General features: G+C 38.7%; 1 protein-coding gene across 24 annotated transcripts in view; it reads left to right on the top strand.

Annotated features, from left to right (window-relative positions):
- LRRC4C (leucine rich repeat containing 4C) overlaps positions 1-21,546 on the top strand; it is a 1,217,033-nt gene that overhangs the window by 1,015,541 nt on the left and 179,946 nt on the right. For 8 of the 24 annotated variants that reach the window (XR_010841223.1, XM_067037019.1, XM_067037003.1 and 5 more), the window contains 4 exons: positions 5,576-5,676; positions 6,534-6,586; positions 9,576-9,691; positions 10,242-10,308. The gene's annotated coding sequence lies outside the window, so the exon portion shown is untranslated. Of the gene's footprint in view, positions 1-5,575; positions 5,677-6,533; positions 6,587-9,575; positions 9,692-10,241; positions 10,309-13,525; positions 13,544-21,546 lie in introns of those variants that run through there. The other 16 variants (XM_067037022.1, XM_067037020.1, XM_067037005.1 and 13 more) reach the window with 7 other exon arrangements.

The following is a 21,546-nucleotide window of genomic DNA, read 5'->3' as shown; positions in this document are numbered from 1 at the left end:
ATTTATTTGCCAATAAATACAATACCAGTTTACTAGTTTCTAATAATTATGATTATTAGCTGACCATGTGGTATTGCCCAAGAGCTTGAAAAAAAAAGTTTTGGTAGCTATCTCTGGAATGGTATTGGAACAACTAGACATCCACATACAAAAAAAAAAATAATAATCTAGACACAGACCTTACACCCTTCACAAATGGAAAATGGAAAATTATAAAACTCCTAGAACATAACATACAAGAAATCCCAGATGACATTGGATACAGCAATGACTTTTTTGTCAAGTCACCAAAGGTATGATCTATGAAAGAAATAATTGATAAGTTGAACCTTATTCAAATTAAAAATTTCTGATCTGTGAAAGACACTGTCAAGAGAATGAGAGGAATGGGAGAAAATGTTTGCAAAAGATACATCTGATAATCGACTGTTATCCAAAATATACAAAGAACTTGCAAAACTCAACAATAAGAAAACAACCCCATTAAAAAAACAGGACGAAGACCTGAACAGACACCTCACCAAAGAAGATATACAGATAACAAATACACATGTGAAATGATGCTCCTTGTCCTATGTCATTAGGGCGATGTAAATTAAAACAATGGCAACATGCCACTACACACCTATCAGATTGGCCAAAATTGAAAACACTGACAACACCAAATGCTGGTGAAGATGTGGAGCAACAGGAACTCTCATTCACTGCTGGTGGGAATGCAAAATGGTACAGCCACCTTGGAAGACAGTTTGATGATTTCTTTCAAAACTAACTATACTTTTATCATACTATCCAGCAATTGTGCTTCTTGGCATTTATCCAAAAGAATTGAAAACTTATGTCCACACAAACACCTGCACACAGTTGTTTATAGCAGATTTATTCATAATTGCCAAAACTAGGAAGCAAGCCATATGTCCTTCAGTAGGTAAATGGATAAATAAACTGTTGTATATCCAGAAATGGATTATTATTCAGTACTAAAAAGAAATGAGCTATCAAGCCATCCAAAGAAACAACATGGAGGAATCTTAGTGCACATTATTAAGTGAAAGAAGCCAGTCTGAAAAGGCTACATACTATACAATTTCAACTATAGGACATGCTGGAAAAGTCAAAACTTTGGAGACAATTAAAAAAATCATTCATTGCCCTGGGTTGTGGGGAGGGAGGGGAGAGATGAATACGTGAAGCACAGAAGATTTTTAGGGCAGTTAAACTACTCTGTACGGTACTATAATGGTGGATACATGTCATTATACTTTTGTCCAAACCCATAAAATATACGATACCAAGATTGAACTCATGCACACTATAAACTCTGGGTGATAATGGTGTGTCAGTGTAGGGTCATTAATTGTAAAAAATATATCACTGTGGTGTGGGATGTCCATAGTGTGGGAGGTTTTGCATGTGTGGGGATAGGAGATATATGGGAACTCTGTACTTTTTGTTCAATTTTGCTAAGAACTTGAAACTTCTCTATAAGTTTATTAAAATAGACAAAAATACAACAGACCATCGGCATTTGTATCATTTTAAGGATTGTGTCCAAACTTCTTAGTGTGGCGTGTGAGATCTCTCATGAACTTGTCCCTGCTGAACCATGCATGTCAATTTCTTATGCCCACACTTTGTGTGTATGTGTATATACACAAACACACACGAACACATTTTCCCCACCTCTCACTCTAATCATTCAGAACTTGTTCACTGAAGCAAAGTCACTCAGAGCTGTCCCCTCTTGAGTGGTGAGAGTTTCTGCTCTTCTTGGATGGTCTAATTCTTCCTTGTCTTTCAAGCCTTATTTCTTCAGAAGGCTGTTCTTAATTCTCCTCCAATCTAATTCAAGTGCCTCTAATTGCACCCAGTATTTACCTTCTTTTATCATAGAAGATGTCAGATTATTCTAGAATTGTTTATATATGTATATATGTGCTGTATCGTTCAATAGATGATGAATTCCTTGAAGTAGAATCTGTGTTGTTTTATCTCAGTTCTATGTCCATAGTCGGTGCTCTAGAAAAATTTGTTAGATAAATGAATGGTGACCAGAGGGTGTGGAGTAAGCTCTGATCTTAGAGAATTCCCAGGACTGACAACCGTATATGGCAATCTGACCTTAAGGGAAAGTGTGTGTAGTTGCTGGAAGCATTTTACATCTTTAGTTGGAGAGGGCCAACTTCAATCCCTGGTGATGTCAATACGGCAGCTTTCACCAGCCTGAAAGTCCTCTGGCACTGAAAACACATCAAGTCTGGAAGCTGTTTATGAGACTGAGAAGGTGAGTCAATAGACCCCGTTCCAAGTTGGCAAGAAGGAACATAGTCCTAAACAGCTAAAGCGCCATAGTTCACATTAAGCTTCTCATTAATTTAAAAGTTAATGTAAATTTAAAATATGTTGTATTGTTTGGGACTATTTTTTTATGAATACCGCATAACTGAGCTCTCTAGAAGCAGAATCCAAATGGACATCTCTTCACACCAACTTATGATTAAGAAAAAAAAAATGAGGCTTTCTCTTTTTCTCTCTCTTGTTTTGTTATGTAAAATCATTTGTTTTCGTTATGAGGCCTAGCTATGGGAAGCTATGAGAACTTCTGCTTTGAGTGCTACTGATTTGGACTGTCCTCAGTAAAAGATCAAATTCTGAATGTATTCTTTCAGAGTATTGCATATGCGATTTCAAATATATATGGAGATCAGTGTCTTTTCCATTTCACTGATGAGACACCTAAAGTCTCTGGGACCATGCTGGTGATTTCAGTCTATTTTGTCAGTTCTTCATCCAGAATCTCTTTCATTGGGATTTATATTTCCTTATTTAAAAGGAAAACACCTTTTTCAAAGGATGTCTTAAGATATCACATAAGAGAAATAATGCTAATGGCTGCTGATGATAATGATGATGAAAAAGATACCTGGTAATTTTTGTCTATGCTTCCTGACTCTGTGCCAGATCCTAATGCAAAGTCTTTTAAAACAATTTCTCACTTAATCCCCGAAACAGCACTGAGAAGAGCTTCTCTCATTACCCTATTTTACAGATTAGGAAACTGTCCCATAAAGAGATTAAGTCACTTTCCTAAAGTTCCGCAAACAGAAAGGGATGTTGCTGGCCCTAGGGCTCAGGTTGGTCTGACCTCAAGGTCTTTTTCATAAGCGTTATTCTCTCTGCGTCTTAAATCACACAGTGTGATTGATACATGCAGACCTAGAGTAGTAAATTTCTTTTTGAAGAGATGCATATAAACATGTAATTAGGGCTTCCCTGGTGGCGCAGTGGTTGAGAGTCCGCCTGCCGATGTAGGAGACACGGGTTCGTGCCCAGGTCCGGGAAGATCCCACATGCCGCGGAGCGGCTGGGCCCGTGAGCCATGGCCGCTGAGCCTGCGCGTCCGGAGCCTGTGCTCCGCAACGGGAGAGGCCACAACAGTGAGAGGCCCGCGTACCACAAAAAAAAAAAAAAAAAAAAAAAAAACATGTAATTAAGGATTTGGTGTTACTATTGAGACATTGGGTGGATGGATGAAATCCAGAAACCTCGTTCTTAGTTCCTGAACACCTTGTATCTTATTTCCTTCACTTATACACTATGAAATTTGAACGAATTGATTAGTGAGGCCTCTTCCAGCCCCACGTTCTGTGAGTCTGTGTAATGCTGTGATTCACTTTGTTCTGATCAGCAAACTCTCTGCTTGGGTCTTCTCTTCACAACCACCCACTACAGTGCTTCTTCACATCTGATGCCTCTGCGCCTGCAGGCAGCCCCGCCTAGCTCACTTCTCGGTACTCACATGCATACAAAGTGAGCATCCTGATATGCGCACATTTCTTTGAAACATGCTAAATAGGAGGCAGAAAACTCAGGCTAGAAGATGGAGAAAGCAGCATTTTGTTCTCCTGAACACAGAAATGAAATACAAAAACCATAGTCCTGGAGAGAAATCAGACAAGACCTTCGTATATCAAAAGAAAAAATATCAAGCAATGCATTCAGAGGCTCAGATAATAAAGGACTAAGAGGACCTATTGAAATTGAACATTTACTGGCCTAGGTGTAGTCAACAAGCGCTGTAGGGCCAGGGTATATAGCATAGTAAGGACTATAAGCTCTGGGATCACACAAACCTGCTAACTTCACCACTTATTATCGCTTTTTGGGCAGTTAACTCATGCCTCAGTTTCTTCACCTATAAAACGAGAATCATAATTCAAAATTTTAATAGGGTAGTTATAAGGCTTAATCTGTAAAATAATGTAGAGAGTTTATTCCGGCACCGGATATGTAATACAGGCTTAAATTTATCTCCATTGCTTACTAACAACAACAAAAAATGTTCATGGGTCAGTTTTTAAATTGTCCTTGTAAACAGTGATTGTAGTTATCACTCAATTCTCAATTTTAGGAATTGTTACTGTTTTTGCAGGTCAGTGATATATGAAATAACAATTAGATATGAATACTTCACCCAGAAATATTTTTCCCTTGGGAGATATCTGACAGGGAGAAAAAGTCATGATATAATGTCAAATTCTGTAAGCTGTCTTACAAATAGCCTCTAGTTCTCCAGTTTCTACAGAATTCCAACGTCTTCCTCTCAACATTAGCATAGCAGGAAGATAGACAGCTGAGCCGTTGGCCCCAAAGGGTTATGAATCCTGTGAATTAAAAATCCAATTTTACTAAAGTCCATGAGATACAGAGTTGATTTAGTCAATAGAAAAACCTGAAATTGATTACAGTCAATCTAGTATTATTCACCTACAAGTAACTAATTGCCCAGCAGAGATAGAAGCCAGTAACTAAGTACCTAGAATAAATTTACAAAAATTCAAGATTTATCTGAACATGAGGATTTTGCTACCATCAATTCCTCCTGACAATTCTACCTATATCACACCACACCCTCCGCAGGAAAATTATCACAGAATTTGAAAGATGGCAGGGGACTTGGAGGAAATTCTGCACAAAGCTCTTCATTTTATATGTGGAGAGATTAAGACTTGGAGAAGTTTAGATACTTGTCCAAAATTGCCTGCCTAATTATGGTAGGGTTATGAATTGAATCTAGCTCTGATTCTTAGTCCAATGCCCTTATTTACTTATTTTTTTTATTGCTATATCAAACTGAGAAATCTGTTAATTGCAGTGTATGTTTTCTAGTTTTTTTAATGTCCATTTGGCTATTAGGGTTAAAATAAACTGATAATTATCTCTATTGTTTTCAACTTATGACAGAGGGATGAGGTAAAAGTAAGAAGTCTCCCAAGCTTCTCCAATGAAGTGTGTATGACACATGACACACTTCAGTAATGCAATGCACTGACCATTGACAAAGGAAAGAGAGATTAGCAAATTCAGAAATGAGTAAACTAAAGTAAATATCTGTATCTCTATCTTTACATCTATGTCAGTGTTAAAATCTATGTCTGTCTATCTATCTGTATTAGAAAAATGAATGACTAAATTCTGTTGCGGGAGTGTGACAGGCTGGAATATCTAACACTATATTTGTTCTCAATTGTATAGTATGATTTTAAAATATGATATTTGTGTTGTCTTCCTCCAGGTATAAAAGAAACGTTATCTACAGAAATCCAGAACACTTCTCTAACCTCTTTGGATTTTCTCGGGAAGATCAGGACCTGTTGAGAAATTTTGATAAGGCAAGTAAGTTCCAAGTACCACTAACCTGTTTTCTTGTGGCTTCCATTCTAGCTTACAGAGGTCAGAACAAAAGTGATGTTCTGTAATTCAAAAGACTAGACAAATGGAAATCCAGATTCCACTTTTTGTAAATGATGCAGTTAATATCTGAAAATGTTGTTTCAGTATGTAAGCTTCCTAACATTTAACTCCAGCACTAGATAGATTTACCCATCCAGTCCCACGAAGTGCTAGGCAACTGCAGGCTCTCTCAACATGGCAGGCTGCCCCGTAAAATTTCCAGTGTGGATAGCAGGTGTGAATTCCTCTTCCTGTAAATACCCAGCCCTAAAGCTGAAAGTGAAGAGAATGGGTTAAACTATAACCGACAAAGTCTTGCCCCCCAGTTCACCAATCACATAAGCAACTCTAATGACCAAGGAAAGGAGAGAGTAAGGCAAGTACAGAGAAGCCAGAATAGCTAATATAATGGAATTTTTTTCCAATGGAGAAATAAACTAGAAATAGGGAATAAGTATTCTTCCCAAATACCATTGAAGAAGAGGAGAGTCCTGCCAAGAAGAGGAGGGGCTCTTTACAGTTTGCATGAGGAGTTTGTTAACCTGGTAGCACACTATGAGGACCCCTCCTGAGTGATGGAGGCAGCCACAGAACTGTGATTCCTCCTGCTTAAAGAAGCAAGTCAGCTTCTAAGCAGAATTTTTGCCAACTGCCTGTTAGACATCATGTATTACTAGAATCACAGTGGGCATGTTGTCTGTATTGTCACAGGGCATGTGGCTGTATGATAGACTGCTGGCATTTGTGGTTTTTACTGTTTTTAAAAAGCCCATTACATATAGTAATTTTTAATTTTTCAGGCATACTATTAAATTATTCTGTAAAGAGGGTGTGGAGGGAACAGTTTATCCAGGTAAGTGAGCTTAGATGACTTTTTAGTGGACTTGTCTCAATGGGAATTGTAATTGTAATTTAATATATCATCTGTGTCTCCTGGGTTTATTTGTTGGTAAACATAAAACCAAGGAAAGGGAACTTATTCAAAGTATAGAAAAACAATCATAAGCTTGAAGAAAAGTAAAATAATAGACTTGGTATAGAACTGTGAACCAAGCCAAGCATCTGTAGAAGGTCTCGGTAGCAGCACCCACTTAATATTTTCAACTGGTTGGTGCCTCTAGAATAAATGAACCATGTTCCTTTCATATTGATATTTCTTCATCTGAGATTCAAGATCATGCAAGAAAAAGTTTTATTTTGGCCATGCAATTTGGTCAGATTTTGGTGATTTGCCCTCCCCTTGGTTATACTGGAGTAACAAAAGGAAACATACAATGGATTGGGAAGTTTTACCTTCTATAATGGAATAGCAGTCATCTGGATTTGCCACTCCACCATGAATACATATCATGGAGAAGAATTAATCATCAAAAATGAAATAGGGCTAGCATCAGGATGAAGGAGTCTATGTTTAGTATTATTTAATCCACAGCACCTTACAGCATAAAGGGTGTATCACCTATTAACATGGGTGATCTACAAAAATGTATGTACTACAGGGACATTTAGAAAGTTAATTATTGGCAAATGTCTCTTGGGTACATCCTTAAAGAATGTCAAGGGACTACTGGTTTGATCAAACTTTTAACTCTGACACTCAAAAGTTGTATTTCTGCAAGGTTTCTGTAAGCTTGAAAGTATGAAATCAACTAGTCCCCCAAAATGAAAAATCTTTTGCTTAAAGAGAAGAGGACCAGTAAGGATATAAAAAGACTGGAAATTCACTGGGGGAGCCAAACCTAAAAAATCTTTCATAAAGCAAAAACCTTAAAGAGGGGAGGGATAAAGTGGTTCTAGGTTAGTAGGGCTTCCTGCTCCAGAAAGAAACAAATGCAAATCCTAATTTAGAACCCTAATTTAAGACCTCAGGATTCCTCCAGATGAAGTTCAACCAAAGACGTGCTCACTGTTGATATTTAGTAAAAGTAAATAAATATGTTGAAGAAAATGATTGAATGAATAACTAGATTAATTTTAAATATATTAGACAATTTTCTAAAATATACATGTTTAACCATCTGTTTTTAAATGAGTCCATATCAGTTTTCTCCCCTTTTTCCATATCCTCAAAGCCTTGATAACATTATTCTTTTAGCATAGCATTAGGAAACCAAAATGAAAAAACATAAAACAAAAAAAACACAGGTAACTTAAGAGAAAGCTATTATCCATACCTGATAGATCTATCCTAAAGAATTTATCTCAGAAGTTCAAGGCTCTCTAGTTCCTGTGCACCAATAAATCACAGCGTAATAGAATCAAATCATAATGGGAGCATTCTAATTTTAATTTTGTCTTGAGATTTATGAAGTATCTAATCATATTTTGAATCAGTTAGTAAAATGAATGGATAGCAGGTTCTGTAGGAATGTTTGGATATTCAGGGAAATTTTCCAAGAAGCTTCTGCAAAAACATATTAAAATCTTAGGGGAGGTCAGAGAATACAACCATTCCTTTGATTAACTACCACAGCTCTTCCCTATCTATTGTGTATAAGCTCTGGCATGCAGATTTTTGTCCCATTTGGAAATGTTATCCTAATAGGAATTGGCCTACCAGCACTTATTTCTGACTTGTCCTTGCTAATAGAAGGATTGAGAATTATTGTCTTCTGCAAGGTGGTCAAATGAACAGTGCAACAGATTGGAACAAATAAGGTTCCAAATAGCCTTGTCAGGTTTGTGATTCACATACAAAAAGTAGACTTCTACATGGGTAAATTGCAGTGGCTGTTCCTTGATGATTGACATTTTTATTTAGGAGCAAATAGAGTTCCACTTATTCCTGGAAACCTATCTATAAATTAGATCCCCCAATGTCTCAAACGAGATATGTAATTTCAAGTGAAACAATATTATTGCCCCAATCTAAAGAGAACTAAAAGGATATTTGCTATTATCACATCCATGGAAATTTTTTGATAAAAAATACATAGCTTTTTCCAGTTTGGGTTGTCTCTGAAATGTGGCAGTATTGGTAGTGGCTGAAATAGTTATTAGAGCTGATTCATAGAGTTCATGGTAATAGAAAAAGCATGCCCACATTCCCATGACTCAGGACCTCGTTAACAAATCTTTTTACACCATAAATCTGATGTAGCCCTATTCAGGGAGACCTCAAGCCCTATGGGATGCCTCCTCCTAGATCTTTACATTAAAAACTGAATTAAAACACTCAGTAGAGACAAGAGTATAGAGAAATAGTGTCTTTATAAATGGATGTTGAGAGTGTAACTTGATAAAACTTTCTGGAGACTAATGTGGCATGTTATCAAAAGTCTTTAAAATGTGCCTGCCTCTGACCTAACATTTTCTTTTCTAAGATTTATCTTAAAGAAATCAGTAAACAAATGAATATAGATATATGTACATGCATAAGCACTGGAGCATTGTAAACAGTTGCAGTATATTAGAAAATACCTGAAAACAAAAGATTTCTTATAATATGGCCTGTTGATATAATAAACCACTATACAGTCATTAGTAATGAAGCTGCTTCTCTGAATATATAGACATGAGAATATGTTCACAATACATTATTAATTTTAGAAATCTGATTACAGTAATTTATGCAAATATGATATCAATAATTATATGTTACACATATATTATGTATTTTATATATATAGAAAAATATCTGAATGATACGGTTATGGCTTATTCTTTTCATATATTCTTTATTTAATAGAAATAAATAGGCATGTAAGTATATAAACTGAGAGAAAAAAATAAATTGCAAACTAAAGGAAAAGTTCTTCAAAGGGTAAGAGAAGACCCTCTACCTCCACGAAAAGATATATACACATACTACCTCTTTATAATCCATATTGTTTTCACTCCAGAATGAGGCCTTGAAAGGAGGTGGATCTGTGGACCTATCATGTTCTCCTGGGAATGGGGCTGAACTGTGACTCCAATTGTCCTAGTTTATAAGTGATGACATCTCTTGCCTGTTGCTGTAAGTCATAGAATTGAGGGGCTATGGCCACTAGCAATAGGATAAAAAGCATGGGGGGGGGGACTTCAAACAAAACCAGTTGGTCGTTTATAAATAGGACTAAAGAACAAGAATGTGAGATGTAATTACCAGGGCTAGGAATTGAAAAGAGACATTGAGGATGATTGAAAGGGGACGGCAATAATACGCGTGCTGCTCGGTAACAAGGTAAAGCCAAGATTACTTCTGGTGTGGTACATATCTGGTTCTCAGTGAAAAGAGTACCTGAGTGGCAGTGACGAAAATGACAGGTTCACAACCCTGAAAGCCTGTCAAGTGCAAAAGAAAGGGTCCCTGCTCAGAAAGATGCCAATGTGTTGCTTGGGAGAACTTGAGCTCTTGTATAACCACTATCAAATCTTTGGAAGCAACTAAATTCTCAAGTAAATGCCCTTCAAGCTAAGCCCCCTTTTCTTTCATCCAAATTGCTGACACTGCCCCTTCTAGAATATCGGAATGTCCACTAAAAAAATGGACAATCTAAAAGTTGAGAGTTATGTTTTTATTCCAGGCACTTACTGAGGACTACAGCCCAGGAATCAGCCTCTCCGATAGCTCTGAGGAACTCTTCCAAAGAGGTAAGGGAGAAGCCAGCCAGAATATATAGGAGATTTTGCTGAAAAAGCAAAACCAAAAAACATGTAGTTGGTCATCCAGAGATTACTGCTAATCACAAAAAACAAGACATCTCAAGTTAATAATTTTAGTAGTTTTCTATGTATAGGAAGATCCAAGAGTCCGGGCTCATCAAAATTATTCCTTTCATATGCATTTTAACTATCTAAGGCCAGTATTCTGTCTTTCTCCATCCTGAATTCCCCTCAGGGTTCACCACTGGGGGAAGTTGCAGTGGCTGATGGCTTGATGGAGGGCAACATTCATTGTACCGAAATGGCAGGCAACATTTTTTGTCAACCAGAACCACCACCACACCACATTCATGGAGTAGTTAGTAACCCTGAGGTAAAGAAAGGGTCCTTTGCACTTAAGGCTAAGATGGGAGTAGCCCATCTCTAGCCCAGTAGATCCAAGTTCCCAGGAAATCGCTTTCCACTCAGCATTCTTGGATGGATCTGTGTTGATGCCATGAAAGGTTAGGAATTTCTCTGTTAAGAGATTTTGACTGGTAACCTCTTATCTTATCATTACTATTGTCTTAAAAATAATGGCTGGTAACAGTAATGGAGGAAGGACAGCCTATGCCTATTACTGGAGCTAAGCCTCTTCACAGGAATTATCTCAGTGAATCCTCAAGCACCCTTTCAACCTTCATGTCAAAGATAAAGACACTGAGGGGAAGAGAAGTAACTGTTCAAGGTCACTCAAATAGAAAGGAGGTGGATGTGGGATTAAAATCTAGGCAGTACGATTCAAACCTTTGAAGCTTTGGCAGCCCTTCTGACTCTGTAGAAAGGAACACATTATAATGTTTATTTCTGATGACAGTTGTTTGAAGTAACAGTAACATTCACAAAGTCTGACATCAGATATAACAAAGCAAGAGGCCCACAGGACTCTGACTTTGGATTTTTCAGATATTCCTTTTTTTTTTTTTTTTTTTTTTTTTGTAATAACAAAAGAGGGGAATTGGTGGGTTAGAACCCCATGGCTCGTCTTTAGTTTTCTTCTTTTGTCCTAACCTAAGGAATACATCTATGATAAAGAACAAGACATGAAAGACCTCCATAGCTTTAAAGGAAAGATGTCCAAAGCATATAGCATCGTATGGTAGTATCATACTTGAAGGGGGAAAAGCACACTCTAAGGATAGAGTATGTGGTTAAGTGGTAACCGTTTGGAAAACAGAGGTGAAAGGAAAATGTACCTGCTACGTCTCAGCTGTTCCACAGCACATTTCAGCTAAGAATGCTGAAAAATAAAATACCTGAGAAGGCAAGCTATTTGCAGTTACATCTGTATGTGATCTTATCTTCTCCGTGTGCGAGACAGCCTTCAAGGCTGTCCCTGTCGTCATGGAGCATTCACTCACTCATTCAATAAATGTTTATTGAACATGTATATCATGCTGTGGAGCTAGTTACTGGCATGACCCAGGTGATTTTATATTCTCTTTTGTGGAGTGAAGCAAGGACAGAACCGAGGAGCTTAATATCTTAATAGTATATGGTAGAGATGAGAAGAACAGATGCACATTAACATAAAGCTATATGCGCTTGCCCACATATATGCATATGCTTTCTTGCCACACTTCAGGAGAGAAATGTCAATCACACTGAAGATATTAACAGAATGTCTGGGTGGCTTCCGCCCCAGTTGCGGAAGATTTCATGGATGAGCTGAGTTTTGAAAAGTTTGGGAAAAAATGACAGCATAAAGTATGGTGGCACAGAATATGGAGACATATTCTGTTTTGGCAGAGATAATGACACAGAGGATCTGAAGACTCCTCAGTGTCCTCAAGGAGTGTAATGTGAATTAGGAGAGAGCTCAGGTGAGCTGGTTAGTGGAGGTTGAAATAGCATAACTGATGTGTATGTTTTTTGGAATATTTTTAAGTGGAGTCTAAAGAAAAGGCAAAATAAGACAGCCTCTCCATATCCTTCCTTTAGAATCTAAAGCCTTTGCGTGTGAGATGATACGTAATTATTACCCTTAATTCTAGCAAAGAAACAAACAAAAAAGTAAACCAAAATCCTTTTCAAAGGCTTTGGCTTTAAGTCAAACTGGGATAAAGCCCCAGCTTTGCATATTACTTTTTAAACTTAAAAAAGTTACTTGCTTCTCTTGCCTTCAGGTCCTCTATACAGAAGGGTTATTGGGAGTCAATGAATGTAAAGAAATTAGCATACTGTCAGACACATAATACATGATCATTAAACTTAAGCTAGGTTATTATCAATAATACCTCTTTACCGTTTCATTAAAATATAGCACACACTGATTGATGCACAATAATATGCAGTTTGGTTTTTGCTTTAAAAATAGGTTTATTGAGATATCACGATATCCTGCAAATTGTGGCAAGCAACGTGGTACAATATGAATAGAATAGAGTCCTACTACAAGGACATTGGTGTCTATTGGAACATTTTTAACTAACCGCAATGACTAGTTGGGGGTGGTGATTTGTTCTGATTTGTTCTTTACTTGTCTATCAATTCCTAAGAAATTCAGGGCTCTCTAAAGCATTTTTTGGTATCAGAAAACAATTTCAAAATGCCTCTAGAATACTGTACTGTTGAAGCATTTTTGTACTTTAAAAAATATGTTCTGGTTAATAAAATACTTTTTACCTTTATAAGGTATGATGCTCGCAAAGGGGCCTGGGAGGTAAGCCCAGGGCCGGAGGGGATGGATGGAGGGGTGGGAAGATGACTGGAGGAAACTGACATTTCAAGGATTGAAATGACTTGACAGAACCAGGGAGTAAGAAAGCAGGAATTTCTTCTTTATGTTGCCTCTGCATAGAATGAATGAGTCACCTGTTATTCCTTGGACTCCAGGCTGTGCCAGCCCTGAGGAAGTGAGTGAGTCTCTGCCATGTGTTTGTGAAATGCTCAGTTTTCTTCTTTAACCCTTCTTTCTTTTCTCTAGTCAAGTATAATTCCCTGCTGCTCCTGGGCTTCTAGACACCTACTAAGATCACACCTCTGCTCCTTCCTTTTCCTTCCCCTTTGGTCAAAAACACTTTATTCTGCAATAGTAATAACTGGAATAAAATGTCTTATATCCACACAATGGAAAATTATTTGGCAATCAAAAGGAGTGAAATTCTGGTATATCCTATGACATGGATGCAACTTGAAAACACTATGTTGAATGAAAGAAACCAGACACAAAAGATGACATATGGTATGATTCCATTTATATGAAATGTTGAATATGAATATGATATAGATACAGTTCAATATCAATTTGAATACAGATTAGGCAAATCTGTAGAAATAGAAGGCCGATTAGCGGTTGCCAAAGGCAGGTGAGAAGGATGGGGAATGACCACTAATGAGTAGCGAGGTTCTTTGTGAGATGACCAGATGTTCTAAAACGAGACTGCAGTATGGTTGCACCACTGTAAATATGCTAAAAATCATGAATTGTCTGTTTAAATGAGTGAATTGCATGGTATATGGATTATACCTCAATACAACTGTTAAGAAATAATGATAACAGGAATGGCCAAAATTATTGTAACCATGTCATGTTTGCATGGGATAAATAGTTTGCATATATTAAGTTTGCATATCTATTTAACCCTCAGGACAACCCTCTGAAGCTGGTACTATTTTTTATTTCCATTTTCTAATATGAGCAAACTGAGAAAAATCCATCACCCAAGGTCACACAGCTAGTAAATGGCAAAGTTAGGATTTGAACTTGGGAAGTCTGGCTTCAGAACGCTGCTCTTAACTACCTTGAAATACCTCCACATGCAATTGACAGTCTTCCTCTCTCTTGATGTTCTCTATTATCCGGCCACATGGGAGTACTGACTGTGCCCAGATCTCCCCGTCCCCTTCCTTGTAATCATTCATATGCTTTCTCCCTTCCCATTCATTTTTGCTCCACAACTTTGAGGTATAACTCGTATGTGATAAATTGGATGTATTTGAAGTGAACAATATCATAAGTTTGGATATAGATAAACACTACCAAACAGTCTCCACAGACTCTTGATCTTGGTCTCCACAATCAAGATAATCAAGATAATCGACTTATCTGTCACCCCCAAAGTTCCCTAATGACCCCAAATCCTCCTTCTGTTCTGATCCTACTCCCGCAACGCATTCCCAAGCCACAAGCCACTCTTGATCTTTTTCTGTCATTACAGATTCACTTTTTTTTTTTTTTTTTTTTTTTTTTTGCGACACGCGGGCCTCCCACTGCTGCGGCCTCTCCCGTTGTGGAGCACAGGCTCCGGACGCGCATGCGCAGCGACCATGGCTCACGGGCCCAGCCGCCCCGCGGCACGTGGGATCCTCCCGGACCGGGGCACGAACCCGCGTCCCCTGCGTCGGCAGGCGGACTCTCAACCGCTGCGCCACCAGGGAAGCCCCAGATTCACTTTGTTTGCTGGCGTTTTATGTAAAAGGAATCACATAGTATATAATTCTTTTCGTCCAGATTCTTTTCATAATTATTCTCATATTTATTCATGCCATTTCATTTCTCAAAAGTGTAGTGGTCCTTATTGCTGAGTCATATTCCAATATATTTGTATACCGCAGTTGGCTTATTCATTCAGGTTTTGATGTACATTTGGATTGTTTCCAGCTTTTAGCTATTGCAGTTAAAGATGCTATGAACGTTGGTACACAGATCTTTGTATGGATATATGCTTTCATTTCCTTTGCATAAAGACTCAGTAGAATGGCTGTATCATACAGTAAACCAAACTCGTCTAATATTTTACATTCCTACCAGCAGTGAGTGACAGTTCTAGACCCTCCACTTCCCCGCCAACACTTTCGGATCTTAGTCATTCTAACAGGTATATAGTGTTACCGTATTTCCTGGTGGTTTTAACTTGCATTTCCCTAGCCACTGAAGGTGTTGAGTATCTTTTAATATGCTTATTTGCATCGTTCTTGTTCGAGTTGTCTGTTTTCTTATTAGGTTCTGTGAGTTCTTTATGTATTCTGGTTCTGTCTTTTGAAAATATTTTCTTCCAGTCTGTAGCTTATCTTTCGTTTCTCTTAAAAATGTCTTTTCAAGAGCTGAAGCTTTTAACTTTGGTGAAGTCCTATTTATTATTATTTTTTTATTTTATGGATCATGTGTATTATATTAAAATATATATATATATTTTTGTGTGTGTGGTACGCGGGCCTCTCACTGCTGTGGCCTCTCCCGTTGCGGAGCACAGGCTCCGGACGCGCAGGCTCAGCGGCCATGGCTCACGGGCCCAGCCGCTCCACGGCACGTGGGATCCTCCCGGACCGGGGCACGAACCCATGTCCCCTGCATCGGCAGGCGGACTTTCAACCACTGCGCCACCAGGGAATCCCTAAAATATTTTTGCCAAAATCAAGATCATGAAGATTTTTCTCCTCTGCTTTCTTCTGCAAGCTTTATAATTTCACACTTCACAGTTACGGCTATGAACTATTTTGAGTTACTTTTCACATGTGGCATGAGGTATGGACCAAAGTTCACATTTTTGCACATGGATATCGAATTCTTGCGGTACTTCCTGCTTAATGACTATCCTTTCTCCATTGAACTATCTTTGTCCCTTTATCAAAACATTCCTCCTTCTTTTTGCCTATCAAGATCAAACTTATCCTTCAAGGTCAAGTTTCGATGCCTCACTCTTTAGAAAACCACCCCAAAGTCTCCTACTTACTACACTTTGCATTAATTCATAGTTGAGTTTAAAAAATTCATATATTAATAGTGATTATCTCCAGTTGCGGGGTTTGGGATGATTCGTTATTTTGGCTAAGCACTTTGTCAGTACTATCTGAATTTTCTACCATTAGCATTTATACTTCATACAGAAAAATAACTTGATTTTATATATTTATAGTATATCCCTTGTGACACGCTTTTAAGTAGCTTTTTTTTCCATTTTGAGCAAATAAAATCCAATCTACCTGATATATATAAATATATATATACATATATATATATATATATATATATACACACATACACACATACATTCTATTTGCTCGTGTAACCAAAAAATTCTCAGAACGGAGTAGCTTTAGGCCTGGATAGATCTAGATACTCAATAACTAGTATGTGCAATCTATCACTGCTAATCTCATAGCTCTGTTCTCATCACTGCTGGCATTTGTCTCAGGCAGCCTCTCCTATGTGGTGGCAAAGAATTCCCCAAACAACTACAGGTTTACATTACTTTGGCAGCCTCAGTGGATCAAGTTCCTTCCTTATTGTCCTTGTAAAACATTTTGTGGTTGGCATGCCTTGCGTCACCTGCCTTCTCACAACCAGTTCTGTTAATAATAGGTTGGCCAAGTTATTTGTTACCACATGACTATATTAGGTGGTCAACTCTGTCTGAGTGTCTGAACATTAAGTGCTGGAAAGAAAACTGAGAAGCTATATCAAAAGAATAACTAAAACATGGTAAAATGGCTAAAATAACCAATGCCTACTACTTTACCTTTTTATATCACCCAAGCAATCTGGTTACATAGATATTGCCCAAATTTTAGAAATTTGGAAACTGAGGCGTAAAGAGATAGTAGACTTAATCAAGTTCACTGTCATGGTTTCCTACGGCAGCTATACCAAAGTACCACAAACTTAGTGGCTTAAAACAACACAAATGTATTATGTTTCTGGAGCTCAGAAATCGAAACCCAGCCTCAAGGGGATAAAATTAAGGTGTGAGCAGGGTTGCTTTCCTTTTAGAGGCTCCAAGTGAGTTTGTTTCCTGCCCTTCTCCAGCCTCCAATGGCCTTGACTTGCGGCCCCTTGTTCTTTATTCAAAGACAGCAGCGTGACATCTTCAAATCCATTTCTCTCTAACTCTGACCCTCCTTACTTACTCTTATTGGAGCCCTCCTGGATAATCCAGGATAATCTCCTCATCTAAAAATCCTTGACTCAGTTATACCAGTGAGGTCCCATTTGCTACATAAGGCAACTTATCCACAGGTTCTGGGGATTAGGGTATAGAAATCCTTGGGGGGGGGCATTATTCAACCTAATATAGTCACAGTGCTGTTAAGTGGTAATGTTGAGAGGTAATGTTGAATTCATGTTTTCCAAATTGAAGATCAGTGTCTTTTCTACTTTATCACAGATGTATCACATAACAGTGGCTGTGTATAAGCTTGTCTAGGTTTCAAATTCCTAGAGAGCAAGGAATTTCACCTACCATAACAAACTCTGTGTGTGTGTGTGTGTGTGTGTGCGCGCGTGCACGTGCGTGTGTGTGCCTGTGGTGGACGGGGACGGGGGTGCTTTTTTCTAAGACAACAGGTACAGGCAGAAAAAAAGGTTCCATTTCACTTTCCACCTTGCATCATCCCACAGAGGCAGTTGCCTCCTTGGCCCTCCCTCTTGATTAATAAAGCAATAGTGTAGGTTTGTTTGTACCTCCTTTATTTGATAAATTCTGTTTCTAGCAAAAGAATACGGATTCCATCAGTAGGCAAATCACTTAATAGTTTTCAAATGACAACTATAATTCTTTCTCAACTGTCCCTACGTGTGCGAAGAGAAGCAGAGAACCAAGGCAGTCGCATGAATAATTTAAACAGTGAAACTCTATTGGCTCAATTATCTGATGATTTCAACAAGCATCTGGATACAATTTTAAGTTTTTCTTCTCTAACATTTTTTGGTTTACTTGAACATTTGGAGGAGTTGCCTTACAATAAATTATTTATTTCTTCGGTGCTCTAAATTCGATTTAACAAACGTTTAATGAGCAAATAATATATGACAGAAATCGTGCTCACTTTTATTGTGGCTAAAAAGGCAAAAAACAAAGAGTCTCGTTCTCACGGAATTTTCAGCTCCAACAGGAGAATGATACAATTATACCAATGACTATAAAATTTGGCAGAATAGTTGAGGTAGAAAAATAATGGTAAAAATGTTTAGAGGGAGAAGTATAATTCAGTTGGGAAAATTGGGGTGACATTTCTGGTAGAAGTATTCTGGAGCATGGTTAAGAGTTTTCAAGGCAGAAGTGGCATAAGAGGGTGTCGTCCGTGGAAAGAACCACAAAACAAGGAGGCAGGAAAACCTAAGACTAATCTTGGGAACCACAGGTCCTCTGGTTAAGCTGGGACCTGTGGGAACGTACAAGGAGTTCCCAAGAACTGAGAGACGTAAAGGGACCGTTTATGTCCAGCATCTAAAAGTATCTAATTTATTCATGCCAGCACCCTAGTAGTTTTCAACATGTTTGTATTGAGAAGATGTTTAGGAAATGTCTAGAGACACTTCCATTTCCAAAATGGGGGTGGGGAGGGGGTGGGGGGAGGGAGAAGGCAGGGTGATACTGCCATCTAGTGGATAGAGGCCGGGGATGCTGCTAAACATCCTACAAGGCATAGAGCGTCCCCCCACAAAACAAATAAGTATCTGGCCCCAAATGCCAAACTGCGCCACAGATAATGAACGCTGCAGTTACCTTATGAGGCTGTATTGTTATTTCCTTATCTGAAAAACTGAAGTATTTTGTTGCCTGAGATCATTAAATAGTAAATGACAGACCAAGATTAGGGTCACAATATAGTGAGGAATGTGGACATAATCAAGAAGCTAATGAGAGTCTCTGAAGGTGGACATGTCAATCACTGGAGCTGTAGTTCAATGACAATGCATGTCCGGCGCTTAGCCCAGTGCCTGACACATAGTAAGCACTCAATAAATGTTCCCTGCTCCTTTAAATGATAGCTGGGGCTTTCAGTGATGCGTCAGCTGTGAGGGGGCTCCGCTGGAGGACAGAGAGAGACTGAGGACTAAAAGATAGTCTGGGACCAGGGCAGAGTGTTCAGAGTCTGAACTGGAGTGAAAGCATGTGTTATGTGCAGGAAGAGACACATGCAATAAAATGTTAGTTACCCATGGGGGAACTGGAGAGCCTGACAAATGAGCGAATGTGTGGGTGTGTGTCAGGGGGAGTTTTGAAAGTGACTCTGGTTTTGAACATGAGAAACTAATTTTCACCTCACCACCATGAAGGGAAGAGCTACCGTGCTAGGAATGATTATACTCACTTAAATCAGACAAACTGAGACACAGAAAGGTAAAGCAATTAGTTCAAGGTCAACCACATTTGAAGCTTTCTTTAGAAATATACAGAGAAGAAAAGCTTGACCTTTTTAAAGATACAATAACTAAATCTTCATAGGAGCGATAGGACAAAATGACATTTTCTTGAATATGCTTCCAAAAACAGTTTTAACATTCATTTTGCGATGTATTTGTATGGATGAAAGTAACTTTAACCTCTAGCCAGACATTCTGGCTGAATGAAATATGTAGAGATACCAAGGAAGAGTTCCCCAGAGAGCATGGAGTGAGGTTCTGTATTTTTTGGTCACATATGCTGCATTATTATGGGAGAGCCAAAAAAAAAAAAAAAGAAACATTTGGCTGGCTAGGTAACAACATGTGGGAGAGAGGAGAGGACTCACAGGAACTGAGAGCTTGGTAAAATATACATATTAACAATAGCAAATAGCACTAATACTTAATGAGTGTTCATGAGACGCCAGTACTGCAGTAACTATTCCTCATGCATTATTTCACTTTAATCTTCATAAATGTATGAAATAGGGGGGACCAATGATGGATGAGGTCTTCTGGACTTCAAGAGGTTAGTGACTTACCCAAGATCACACAGATAGGAGGCAGTGGAGCCAATATTCAAACCTCAGCTGTGGGACTCAAGTGCCCAAGCTTTTACGCACTATTATATATATGGGTAGAAGTTAGGAACATATATTTTTCCCTTTTTTTGTATCTGACAGCATATATATATAAGACTGTGCATAGCTGTCATTCATTTAAGCCCTACCTACGGGCAACGAAAAGAATAGTTGTTCAAGGGACAACAGGCCTCCCTCTCAAATCCCCACCTTTACTCCTTACCAATGCTGTGCAGTTGGCTTCCAAATCTCACTTTTTACCATCTTAGCTCTTCTTTAAAAAATTTGGATCCCATATCTTCCCTGTGAATTCCGTGAAGAGAGGATACAGCCATGAACAAGAAAGGCAGTGCCCCTACTCCCATGGACAACCCATTGCAGCAGACGAAGACAGCTCCACAAATGGAGACAATCGGATAAGTGTTCTGCCCAAAATTAAAATATGGAGATGCGCTGGACATTGGGCGGCTACCTCAGCTGCCTGGGAGGGACGGTCTCTCTCGGAAGATCAAAAAGGTCAGTGCCTGCAAAGAACAGAGAGACAATGTTCTAAGCAGAGGGAACCACTAGTGCCAAGACCCTACTGTCCACACAGAAAGAAGCTAAGGTGTGGGAGCAATGAAGGAAGATAAGGTTGAAGAAAGGCTGAGAGGGGCTTGAAGCTAGGAAAAGTAATATTTTCTAAGCCAACACAAGGAATTTTTATTTTATTCCTCGTACAGTGAGATACCTTTTGAGCAGGTATCATCATCTTTTACCAGGGACAGCCGTCCAAAAGTTTAGCTTTGGGGGTCGAGAAGAAGTTAAACGATAACCAAGAAAAACTAATTTTACCTTGACTTTATCAGTTAATATTTCATATGAATGAGAGAGCGAGAGAGCCCCAAACTCTTTCAGCACCTTAATTTATACCTGAAAGGTGTGTTTCTGACACTCCAATCAATCAGTGGGTGCCATCAATCTTGCGTATTGTGTTCCAAGAAACTGCCTTTCTTCCGATTTTTCCTTTCCTTTTGTTCTCAGGAAATTAATTCATGTCATTTCCATTTGAAATCCTGTGGCATTTGACTGCACAGGCACTTCGAGGCACCCTTCTATGACTTGAAGCTTAGTTTAATGGCCTTGCTCGCCAGCAGCACGTCAAGGAAAAAGAGTCTGGACTGCCAGGCCCCCCGGGCCGCTGAACTTACGTACGGAAGATGGTTTGACACAGGTCTGTAGGTCTGTATGTGGTGGGCGCCAAAATAGTCGACTGTGGTGAGTGATACTAGCAATTTGGTTCGTAACATTTTTCCCGTGCGCCGCATCTTGCTGTGAAAGGAACATTCGAGCAAGGATTTCTAAGATGTCATCAATGTCACTTTAGAATTTGGCTTTCCAAAAAGGCTGGGAACGTAGGGAGCATTTTCTGCAGTACGAGTCTGAGACAACTGATTTGTGTTATGAAAGCTTGAATAACCTCGATCACACCATTCTGTGGATCTACATGAAAGCACT

Source organism: Kogia breviceps, chromosome 7, assembly GCF_026419965.1.
Source record: "Kogia breviceps isolate mKogBre1 chromosome 7, mKogBre1 haplotype 1, whole genome shotgun sequence".
In the NCBI taxonomy this organism is placed as follows: domain Eukaryota; kingdom Metazoa; phylum Chordata; class Mammalia; order Artiodactyla; family Physeteridae; genus Kogia; species Kogia breviceps.
This window is presented reverse-complemented; position numbering and strand designations above follow the sequence as displayed.